This window comes from Papio anubis, chromosome 5, assembly GCF_008728515.1.
Source record: "Papio anubis isolate 15944 chromosome 5, Panubis1.0, whole genome shotgun sequence".
NCBI lineage: Eukaryota > Metazoa > Chordata > Mammalia > Primates > Cercopithecidae > Papio > Papio anubis.
This window is the reverse complement of record NC_044980.1, coordinates 70,782,474-70,792,523: the sequence shown is the minus strand read 5'-3', so window position 1 is coordinate 70,792,523 and position 10,050 is coordinate 70,782,474. Positions and strand designations below refer to the sequence as shown.

General features: G+C 40.7%; 1 long non-coding RNA gene across 1 annotated transcript; it reads right to left on the bottom strand.

Annotated features, from left to right (window-relative positions):
* Window positions 1-5,678: 5,678 nt before the first annotated feature.
* On the bottom strand, window positions 5,679-9,214 carry LOC116274919. The gene is made up of 2 exons (XR_004183747.1): window positions 7,056-9,214; window positions 5,679-6,028 (listed from the first exon to the last, which is right to left on the bottom strand). It is a non-coding gene; the product is annotated as an uncharacterized LOC116274919 (long non-coding RNA).
* Between the last annotated feature and the right edge of the window lie 836 nt (window positions 9,215-10,050).

Here is a 10,050-nt window from a genome sequence, read left to right as displayed (position 1 = left end):
AAGGCAGGAACGCAGCCGGAGAGAAGAGCGAGCGAGCCGCCTGCCCGGCCCCCACTCCTTCGGCCCCAGGTGCGGCGCCAGCCCCTCACTGGGGAGGGAGGAAGGGCCCGCTTCGCTGGGAGGGCCCCAGTTACAGATCAGTGAGCTAGGCTGTGCGGGACGGCCAAATACATTCGCTAAGATATTGTTTCGGGCTCGCAGAAGACACTTTTGCAAATAATGTATAGTATTTGAGCATTTGAGATTAAACCAACTTCCAGAACCTCTTTCCTTGAGTCATCCTGAAATCTGTTTCCAATAAACTGTTTAAAAAACATTGACCTCTTCCCTTAAATAAAATGGGAGCTGATGACAGTTGATTTTATTTACCTATTCTGTCAAATTAGATTTCCACGGCAGAGCACTACTCTTATGGGCTGCAAATATGCAGCCCCGCCCAAAGACAACTATTGTGTTCACACGTGGGGCTGAGGTGTGAAGACAATCGTTGCCTTTGTCTGTCTGTCTCCCTTCACTGCGGCCTTCTAGGAAGGCAGTTGCAGAGGGGAGAAACTAGCCCTACCCCTACAAGGTGGCTTGGATTTGCTGAGGGATTCAATTGGGGTGAAGGAAGCAGCTGCAGAAAGGCCGTCGTGGATTTTTAGGTGGCTGGGATCCTACAGGCCGGGCCACTAACCCTTCCCTCTACCCACTACTCTTTAGGCAGGGACAGGCACTCTGTTTTGTCCCATTTCATGGAACTGCAGTCCACCTCCAAAATTTTTTAAACGAAGAGGACTATAACTCACTAAAGCTGGAGAAGAAAGTGAATAGACGGTTCATTTCTATCTAGGATTAGGTCATGTATTTGAGGGTTTATACATCATTAATAATCTGCATATATTTGTTTTACCAAAAGCCGTCTATTCACTGACAGGCCTGACTCCCTTTGAGAATTCAAGTAAGGAGTCCATTATCAAAGACTGCTCAACATGGCTAAGCCCACTAGACAGTGTGTTCAACAAGAAGCGTATGTTTAATTTTTGGTCCCTTTTCTAAAATTGGATCACGCTAATTATAGTTACATGTTAGAACTTAAAGACAGGAAAAGGTTTACTGCTTCCGAAGATCTGGTTTGCTTCCTTCTTCCCACTACTGATTTGTTTTCCTTTTTTGCATTAACTGACAACAAACTCTGAGCTAAATCCGATGCTTAGCATGATACCTATCTTTGTGAAAAAATTACTGTCTCTCATTCCTTAACCATATAGTTCTCCTGTTTTTTGTTGGAAATAAGCAGGATATAAAGAAATTCGGGAGGGTGCGGTGGCTCACGCCTGTAACCCAGCACTTTGGGAGACCGAGGCGGGTGGATCACGAGGTCAGGAGATGGAGACCATCCTGGCTAACACGGTGAAACCCCGTCTGTACTAAAAATACAAAAAATTAGCTGGGCATTGTGGCGGGCGCCTGTAGTCCCAGCTACCCGGGAGGCTGAGGCAGAAGAATGACCGGAAACTGGGAGGCGGAGCTTGCAGTGAGCTGAGATCGCACCACTGCACTCCAGCCTGGGCGACAGAGCCAGACTCCCTCTCAAAAAAAAAAAAAAAGAATGTCTTCTGGATATTTATTACTCTATCTCTACATCTCCAAACCTTTACAAAAATGCTACTTTGAGAAGTATAGCACTTTTGCATTTGAAAATACTTTGGGCTCCTAGGGAAAAGAACCTTTATAAAATTTACCACATTTGCCTCTTTCTGTTTATGGAAATTTATTTGTTGTCTTCCAAATTATGGGAGACATTCACTTGATTTAAAGAATGTTTCTGCTCCTTCTTATCAATGTTGGTGATGCCATCTCTTTCCTCTACATGTTCACAACCACTGTCTTAGGCTAAGATTTCATCATCTTATGCCCAAATTTCTGAAGCAGAATCCTAAGCAAGTCTTCCAAATAATGAGACATTAATTTACCCCAAACAGCTCCTGGTGCAATCTGCTGAAACTATTCTGCCTAAACATAAAATAATAATGTTTTATCCTCTGAATCACTCTACATATTTTGTTCCCATCTCTTGCAACTTTCGAATTTATATTCTGAAGCTAATTTTCATTTGTTGCTATATGCTTTTACATGGTCTTAAGCGTTCCCTATTTAAAAATGTATTATTAAAGATTTGCTACATACCAGACACTTGCTAAACTCTTATGTTATTTCATTGGATCACTAAACAACCCTCTGATGTGGGTACTATTATTATTACTGCCTTTCGCAAATACAGCTTAGAAAGTTACAGCTCAAAGTTCCGTAGTTAGTAGCCACGGGAATCAGAGACCAAGCATAAGATTCAGCCTTTCTTGAGTATTTGATCTTCCCTCTCTTTGAGGAAGGGACCATGCTTTCTGTTCTATTTTCTCTTCTATTTCACATGGTAGGAATTCAGTAAAAACTATGTGGAGTATCTGATTTAAAAAATCTATGCCTCCCTCCTCTAAACACCCACACATGCATGCTCTTGGAGAGCGTGACTTTGATAATGAAGTTTCCTACTCCCAAATCCCAGTGAATGTAATCCCTGGATTACTCATCTTCCTACTGAAAAGGGGAAACAGATTTCTTTCTTTTACTTTTAAATCCACCCTGATCTGATTGCCACTAGTAGCTGTGAGCACACGTCTAAGAAGGAAACATAGTCTTTTGGGGTCTCCTTCTATGAGATAATACCCCAGCAGCCATATGACAATGCATCTGTCCAGCTGACATGGGTAAAACCATTTGAACCCCACTTCTGCAGCATTTTGGAATTCAGCATTCCCAACCAAATATACTTCTCATGTGAGACCTGTTCAAAAGACAAGATTAGGGACATCAGCCAATGACAGTTTTTAAATGAAGGTATGTATGCATGAGTTTACACGTTTTCTATAAAAGCTGAAAATATTTCCCCAGTCAATTTAGCAACATTGGTAGAGGACAGTTTTCCCCAAATGTCCTAGAACACAGATTAAAGGCCTAATCTTGATGAGCAAGGCCTTATTTTGGATATTTTTTAATCTAATTTTATGTCCAGTCATGAAAACCTTGAAAAATTACTTCCTGTCATGACATTTTAAAAATTGCCTTTTATCCCTGAAACTAGAGAATAAAGATGCTTTTAGCAATAAAATATAGTACAGGATAGGACCCATGTTTAAAAATACTGCTGACAAAGACACATTTGAAAAAAACGAATGCTACTGCCACTGGCGGAGTCGATCCTCCTTGTCTGAACCTTTGGTGTACTGACGTCTAAGAGGCCATTTCTACTTACATGGTACAGTTAGAGGTTATTGCAACCATCTTAGCAATAGACGGGAGCTCAGCTGGAACTGATATGTGTGATCACTGATTGATTACCTGTCTGCTTGATAGTGTGTAGTTGAGTGAACTCGTTTCCTTTACAGGACAGAAAGATTCACAAAGTAGAAAGTGCAGGTCCTTAAATTACATGAAAATTAATGTTAAAGGTATAGTGATGAATATCTATGCATACATATGCACATATTATGGGTATGGGTGTACCCAGATTTAACATAAGAAAATCACAGCTATGGCAGTCTATATTTACAATATAGACAAAAGGATGTCATTATTAGCATTACAGAAAAGAATACTTAATTTCTTATAAGAGAATTAGCCTCAAGTTTTCTTAAAGTCCTCATCTTCCTATTGCATTTGACATACACTTTGATCTGTAACCATTCTCTTTAAACATGGATATCTGGGGACTCATCTGTTGCATAAAGCAAGGTGTACCCGTATTTGCTGTTTTCTTGGAATTCTGCTGCTTGAATCCTTATTTAAGAATAAGAATGTTTTATTCATCTTTCTATCCTAAGAGTCGTGAAGAGTACGTTTAATAATAACTGTTTCATAGGTATCTGCTGAAATTAAAAGTGAAAAGGCCATGTTATTGTGCAGGTAGCTCTGGGTCCCCTAGTTCTTTCTTTTCCGGGCCCACACATGAAGGACTGTCCTGATGGAAGGAGGCAGTTGCATTTGTATGAGGTTTGTTTATATTTGCTATAATGTCTCTTGAAAGCAAGATAAGGCTTAGACTCAAACTGCAGAATGTGGCCAGGTATGGTGACTCATGCTTGTAATCCAAGCACTTTGGGAGGCTGAGGCAGGAGGGCTGGGCTTGAGCTCAGGAGTTTGAGACCAACCTGGGCAACACAGAGATACTCCTGTCTTTAAAAAAACAAATGTATTAAGGCCGGGCGCGGTGGCTCACGCCTGTAATCCCAGCACTTCGGGAGGCCAAGGCGGGCGGATCACAAGGTCAGGAGATCGAGACCACAGTGAAACCCCGTCTCTACTAAAAATACAAAAAATTAGCCGGGCGCGGTGGCGGGCGCCTGTAGTCCCAGCTACTCAGGAGGCTGAGGCAGGAGAATGGCGTGAACCCAGGAGGCGGAGCTTGCAGTGAGCCGAGATCGCGCCACTGCACTCCAGCCTGGGCGACAACGTGAGACTCCGTTTCAAAAAACAAACAAACAAACAAACAAACAAACAAACAAACAAAAAACCAAATGTATTTAAAAAAAAAAAAAAAAAAGCAATGCTGCATACTGTGCTACCATGATACATCTGTTTGTTCACTGAGGTCATTTGGAGGCTCTGACTTAGTCTTTCTAGCATTTGTATTGTCAATGTACTGATCTTCTTCCTGCCTCAGTTCCAGGAGCAGCAGCCTAGTTCTATGGGTACCCTCATAAGTCTCTGCCATAAGGAAGGGAATGCAGCCTGTGACACAGTGTCCCAGACCTTTGCTTATGTCAGAATTCCTGCTTTTAGTTTGTCCACCTGGAGAAAGTCACACACCCATCCAGGCTCCCTGTCAGTGACTGTGTGTGGCTCTAGGTGTCCCAGTCCTCATTATTGTGACATGCAGTGAATACAATAAGCTGGAATTTCCAAGAGTGGTGTGTGGGGCTTAGCTTTTAGTGGTCATGGATTTCTTTGAGGATCCGATGAAAGTTACAGACCTGCTCCTCCAAAAAATCCATATATTCACATTGATGGAAAATGTCATAATTTTGAAGAGTTCACAGACACCCCCAGGAGACCTGTGGAACCCAGGTTAAAAATCCCTTCATTAGAGACAGGCCCCTTTAGTCCTTGTTCACTCTGAGACATACCATCAAGAGTTTTTCTTCCTCAATCACCAATTTAAAAAGCAGTTGAGGGAAGATCAAGTCACTTCTCAAATCCCTACAAAAAGTGCAGTGAAGGCACAATTTATGTCTGTGAAATCAAATTTCTCTCTTTCTCTGATAATCACCAGTGCACACATTTTCACCATGTTTTGCACAATGGATGGCATGAGAATTGGCAAATTTTTATCAACATTTTTAATGGCAGGCCAAGAGGAAATGTTTTTCTCCTTGCCATCTCTGGCAAATCGGTCACAGATACTGAAATGCCCAAAAAGAGAAGCTGAAAAGCCCTATAAAACCAAAACTAACCCTATTAATCAAGTCACGCTATCTATTTTAGATGGAGACCCCAAATCATACAAATCTACATAGAGGAAGATACAAACATTTAGGATTACTGAAGGAAATGCTTTCATTTCCTTTGTAAGAACTAAGCAAAACTCTAAATAGTCCTTTTTAAAATGCCTGAGCAGATGTATTTGCAGACAGTCTGTTGTGTGTGTAACCAAAGTGGACTTTTAATTATGGGACATTAACTGTGAATTAATATCTCATTATAGCCACAGAGTAGAGAGCATATAAACTGTCATTAGTACTGAGAACACGTTTGTACTGTATGGGATTAGTTCTGACTTTTGATGCTCACTTCTTTCGGGTTCAGTCCTCACCTCCATGCCAAATGCCTTTTCCACAGTTCTCAGTGCAGAGGAACTTTGTCCCACCCTGTGGGCAACAGCAGCTTGAATGGCAATTGGCTCTAAAAATGGCATCAGTGCATCCAGTCAGACTGTTTGAGGAGTTACGCTGCCAACTGCACCTCTATCCCAGAAACGCTCTTCAATAGCATCCTAAAAATGGTAATAAAGTGAGAACCCCATGTTCTGTATTCGCTTCTCCAAGAACCCAAATCTCAAGCCAGAATATTTGACTCAGTGGTTTGAATCAAGTTCCTGACTTTGCTGGGTCTTGAATGACCTGTGAAAAAAACAGTGCTTTTATTTACAAGAACCATGAGAATCTTGCTTAAGCAGTTTAAGAATTGAAAGAATTTCAAGATATTAATATAGCAATATATTCTAGAGGAATATTGGAAGACTTAGGAACAGAGAGCCCCCATCGAAAGCAGGAAACAACTACCTGGCTGAGGCAAAACAACTGACAAAGGAAAGAAGAAAATCAGGACAGCATCACTAACAATGAACATATTTTTCTTATAAATGTATTTTTCTTATAATGTGTTTTTCTGAGAAATACATTTATGAAAAATATGTTTTTGAATACATTCTGAGTTTGAAATTTTCTTATGAATAGATTAATAATAAATAAATGAATAATATATCCATAAGAATCTTTATGCTTAACAAACATGTCTTTAAATAAATTCTCTTTATACTCCTATATTTCTCCTTCCATTTTCTCTCCATCTCCATCTTCAGCAACAACAAGTAGACAGAGACAATTTAACTCCTTCAAATGTCAATAAGAAGTTATAAGGCCAGGTGCAGTGACTCACGCCTATAATCCAAGCACTTTGGGAGGCCGAGGTGGGTGGATCACCTGAAGTCAGGAGTTCAAGACCAGCCTGGCCATCATGGTGAAACTCTGTCTCTACTAAAAAAATACAAAAATTAGCCTGGTGCCTGTAATCCCAGCTACTCAGGAGGCTGAGGCAGGAGAGTCACTTGAGCCCGGCAGGCGGAGGTTGCAGTGAGTGGAGATCATGCCACTGTATTTCAGCTTGAGGGACAGAGCAAGACTCTATTTCAAAGAAAAAAAAAAGTTATAATCATGCCAATCTAAAATAGTTGAAAGATACAAGTAAATTTGTCTTTCAGTGAATTGGCTTTGGGCAAATGGGCCTTCTTGCCTCAGTACCAAGTTCTCCTTGTTGTTAGTCCACTTTTGAATCCAAGTCCCAAGTTTGCTCACAGAGTTTCTGTCTTAGTTCTAGGTTCAACACCTCCCTCAATCCTTCAAGTCTAGTGAATAGATTTGCCTCTTGTTCATTGAGTCTAGGTTTTGCCTTCTTTTTGACAGTGTAATTTCCAGGGAGGAAGTCCTGCCCCTATGGCTAAAGACCTGTTGCTCATTCAAGACACTGTATTGAGTACCTACTGTCTGCCAGACAGTGTTCTAGAACACACTAGAACTATGACAATGGACCAGGTAAATAAAGCTTACATTGACCTCATGATGCTTATATTTGGTAGAATAGAATAAGTAATAACAAGGTAAACTAACAAAAAGAATAATTTCAAATATTGATTAGGACCCAAAAGAAAATCCAACGAATAGCTTTTAACAGAAAGAGCTAGAAATAGGCTACTTCAAACTGGGTTGTCAAGAAAGGATCTATGACTAGGTGACATTTAAGACATGATTGTTATAGCTAACATTTCAGCCAAGTGAAGGTGGGGAAGAATTCCAAGCAGCAGGAATAGCTGGTGCAAAGGCCCTCATATAGGAATGTTCTTGGTATGTTCTCAGAACAGAAAGAACATCATGGCTGGAGTTAATTATCAGGACAGGAAGCAACAGGAGTTGAGGTTAGAGAGGTTAGGCAGAGGCCAGATCCTGTAGGGCCATGTAGACCATGGCGAGAGATCTGGATATTATTCTAAATGCAATAGAAAGCCATTGGAGAGTTTTAACATGGGAATTGTGTGATTGAATTTGTTTTTAAGGATCCTTTTGTGGGGAGAATGAATTATAGAGGGACAAGAGTGGAATCAGGGAGTTAGTAAACTACTACAAATACTTTGCTGGCTTGATGTGGGAGGTAATTGTGATGGATTTAGGATCTATTTTGGAGATAAATGACAGGATTGCAGTCGGAGTAAATGTGGGAAATCAGGAGAAAAGAGGAAACAAGATGACTTCCAAGTGTTGGTCTTGAGCCCTTAGGTAGATGCAGTGTCATTTCCTGGAATGAAGAAGGGCAGGTTTGTTGGGGTGAAGGGAGTACGCTTACTCTTTGAGATGCTCTTGAACATCCAAGTAGTTACTTCTAGCAAGCATTCCTGATGGTCATCATCTACTTTCTTGCAACTTCAAACAGTATCTGACATCAAGTTTCTAGTTCCTCTGCAGTGCACTGTGTTCTGATACCCCATTCCTTCATGGGGGACCCCCAAGATGTCTGCGGTTACCACACTCTCATGCTTTGCTTGTTGCCACGTCTGTTGGACACTGTCTTCTCCATGCCCCAACCATGCACATGTGGTTAGGTGTGTGCCTCCAAAACAATCCCAGTCTCGGGAGAGTCTGAGTGTAGGTTCCAGGACCCGTCTTCCTTTCTTGCCCTGGACAAGTTGCTTCACCTCTCTGGTAGGCTCTGGCCTCCTTGTTTGTAAAATGCATCAGCTCAGCGGTTCTCTCAGTGAGGTCACTGGATTAGCAACATCAACATTGCCTCGGAATTTGTGAGAAATGCAAATCCTTAGGCCTCCACCCAGACCTCTGAATCAGAACCTTTGGGAGTGAAACCCAGCAATCCATTTTAACAAGCCCTGCAGGTGATTCTCAAAATTCATGCCAAATGTTAAGAGCCACTGAACTAGATGTTCTCTAAGGTCCCTTCCAGTGCTACATTCTATGAATCCATTATTCTTTAATCTGATCTGTATGATTAAAGTGATTCACAAAAATTATTTAATCATGTCTTAAGGTTATGCACAGTTGCGGCAAATAAAAGAGCAAATCTGGAAACAACACATTTCTTATATAATCATGTAGTTTCTCCAAACATTTATTTAAATTCATCAGCCTCCAGCCATAATACTTTTAAAGAAACTTTAATAAAAAATCACTCTGAGATTTATCACAGTGGAGTTGTACATCATTTTAGTGAGTGGTTGAAAACCGCTGAACAGGTGTAATAATACCTTTGGGATTAAATAATTGTAACAGAATTACATCTTCATAATGACAGCAAAGGGAGGCGGCACCTCTCACTGCTCCATCACAGTTGATTTTAGAAGAGCTACAGGAGTTGAATAGACTCTGAACCATTATTTACCACCTACTATTTGGGATGCTGTATTTGTAAATCATTCACAAAATTGTAATTATTAAATTCTGGTCATATGCAAATTTTCTAAGAGATATTTTTTAATTGATGTAATGTTTTATACCAAGATACAATTTTCTTAAATTTATATCTGTGTGATGCTAGAAATTGTTTAACCAATTTAACTAGGTGAAATAACCAGTTGTTTCCATCAATTCAATCGAAAAGCCAAATAATACTCATTTCCTATTTTTTTATTTATTTATTTTTTTGAGACGAAGTGTGTCTCTGTTGCCCAGGCTGAAGTATAGTGGCACAATCTTGGGTCACTGCAACCTCCGCCTCCTGGGTTCAAGTGATTCTCCTGCCTCAGCCCCCCGAGTAGCTGGGATTACAGGCGCCACCACCACACCGAGGTAATTTTTGTGTTTTTGTAGAGACGAGGTGTCACCATATTAGCCAGGCTAATCTCCAACTCTTGACCTCAAGTGATCTGCCCACCTCGGCCTCCCAAAGTGCTGGGATTACAGGCGTGAGTCACCGCACCCAGCCAGTAACACCCATTTCAAGTCCGCTGTCAACAGGACAAAATTAAAATGTTTAACTGAACATCTATGTTACTATGAGTTCTATATTTCTATGAGATTCTATGAGTTTCAGAGGCAATGTGAAACTGAAGAAAATTACTTTAAAGCTGTCAAGATTCATCACATTTGCAAAGCTCAAGAAGCAAAACAAAACAACCTGCAGCCCATGAGTTCTCAAATTGTCCACTAGAGCAGTTAAATTTGGTGTGTTGTTGTTATAAAAATAGGATTCTTATTTAAAAGATTGTAAATACCTCCAGGGTTGACTTAGAAA